This window comes from Lathyrus oleraceus, chromosome 4, assembly GCF_024323335.1.
Source record: "Lathyrus oleraceus cultivar Zhongwan6 chromosome 4, CAAS_Psat_ZW6_1.0, whole genome shotgun sequence".
Classification (NCBI taxonomy): domain Eukaryota; kingdom Viridiplantae; phylum Streptophyta; class Magnoliopsida; order Fabales; family Fabaceae; genus Lathyrus; species Lathyrus oleraceus.
The window spans coordinates 424729966-424732580 of NC_066582.1; positions in this window are offsets into that span (position 1 = coordinate 424729966).

The following is a 2615-nucleotide window of genomic DNA, read 5'->3' on the forward strand; positions in this document are numbered from 1 at the left end:
ACAAATCCAATTCAAAACTCAACTCTTGAGAGAGGAGGAAATAACTGCTAAGGGATAAGAAAAGATTGACAAAGATCTTGCTTAAAGCTCAAACTCTCTGGGAGAGGAGAAATTATAGCTTGGCAACTCCACGGGGAGCGAAAGCAATGCTGAGAATATCAACTAATATGCTGAAGATGAGAGAGATCTGTTGAGGATCCACATCTTCAAGCTGAGCGATATATATATATATATATATAAGCAACAATCACGAGGATTAAAACAAATCCAATTCAAAACTCAACTCTTGAGAGAGGAGGAAATAACTGCTAAGGGATAAGAAAAGATTGACAAAGATCTTGCTTAAAGCTCAAACTCTCTGGGAGAGGAGAAATTGTAGCTTGGCAACTCCACGGGGAACGAAAGCAATGCTGAGGATATCAACCAATATGCTGAAGATGAGAGAGATCTGTTGAGGATCCACATCTCCAAGCTGAGCGATATATATATATATATATATATATATATATATATATATATATATATATATATATATATATACATACAAACACACGCACACAAACTTCAAGGCCACAAGTCAACGCTGCAGAGAATTTTAGGTCAACACCATCTCAAATGGGAGACAATCCTGTAGGGGGTGACTTCATCAAATACTTCCTAGAATCAAACATTTCCCGAATGAGGAGAATTTTCATTAGAAGATGGAACTCCGATGGGGATCCACGTAACAACAAGAGGCAAAACTATGAGTGGGGAACCAAACAACTTATTGGGGATTCCATCAATTAAAATCAACTTTATGGGGAATAAAATTCTGCCAGGACAAATCAAAAGTCACACGAGAATGAAAATAACAACAAATTCCTCAAGAGGAAAAAACAGTCACAAGACTCTTCTTGGAGATTGAGAAATAAACCAAATCCAATGTACCAAAAATATCAACCAACAATGCATGAACTCGCAAAGGGGAAATTCTTCCATGACTATGCAACAACCAAATAAAGGTGCGGTGGGGACCTGACAACCAAATAAAGGTTTCACTGGAGGTCTGGGGTTCAATCACAAGACAAATGCAAATTGAGAATGAAAATATTCACAAAGTCTCAGCTAGGGGCAAATTATGAACTACAAGGAGAACAGAGATAAATGTTGAACTGTTGGGGATAAAACATCAACCATGTTGGGTATAAACGAAGAACTGTTGGGGAAATAAAGTCACCAAACAAATGCTCAGGGAAAACAATAATGCTTCACACATCAAGACTTACTGTTCTTAGATTGTTGTTGACATTCCTTTTTGAATTTGAATTTCTTAAAGTATATGTGTTATCATTTCAAAAAATGTTTATTCATTAATCTATTTATTTCAAAACTATCATCATAAATATTCAATTTTATTAAATAGAAACAATAAGAATAACAATCAATTGGATAAAGACTCAACTTTATTTAATATAATGGTAGTCTGCAAATGGCAAGACTCCATGGATCATACAAAGTTTGAAAATTGTAATTTACATGGAAAATGGCTACATTGAATACAGTGACCACTACTCTCCCTACCAACTCTGAAATCCACTATGTTTTTGTCTTCGGCTGAGAATGATGAGTCAGAACCAAATGACTGGATATGCTGCTTCAACGATCAAATCTAATCGGATGTAGTTAGTTGTCATAATCCCTAATTTTTGCATAGATTTCCCCAAGGTGGGGTACTCAATCTACTGGAATGACTTTTCTGTTTTATGTCTCTAACTTTTTCCGGGATCACCCTTTCGGGTTTTTAATCCACCGAGACGCTCATTTTTGCCTAAGTCGCCCTTTCGGTTTTTCAACTTAGTGAGCTATTCTTTTCTTTTTTTAGGAGAAGTATTTCTTTACAACATCGGCGTTCGTAGGATGAGTGAACTATTCACGATCCATAGTTGTAAGAATCATTGCACCGCTTGAGAAGGCTCTCTAAACAACATATGTTCCTTTGTAATTATGAGTCCATTTCCCCCTAGAATCAGGTTTAAAAGATAAGATCTTCTTGAGCATAAGGTTACCTTCTCGGAACACACGAGGCTTAACCTTCTTATCAAAAGCTTTCTTCATTCTCTGCTGATATAATTGACCATGACACATGGCAGCTAATCTTTTCTCTTCAATCAAATTCAACTGATCATACCTGGTCTGACACCATTCAGTTTTGGTCAACTTGGCTTCCATCAGTACACACAATGATTGGATCTTAACCTCTACGGGAGCACAACTTCCATGCCATAAACAAGAGAGAAAGGGGTTGCCCTTGTTGATTGCGGACGAATGTACGGTACTCATGCAAAGCAAACGAGAGCATTTCATGTCAATCTTTATATGTCACAACCATCTTCTGGATAGTCTTCTTGATATTCTTGTTCACAGCTTCAACAACCCCATTCATCTTAGCTTTGTAGGGAGAAAAATAATGATGTGCTATTTTGATGTCTTTCTAGAGAGCTTCCACCATATTTTTATTCAAGTTTGATCCATTATCAGTAATGATATTACTTGGCACACCATATCGACACATAATCTGATTCTTGAAGAACCTCACAATAACTTGCTTGGTCACATTCGCATACGATGCCGCT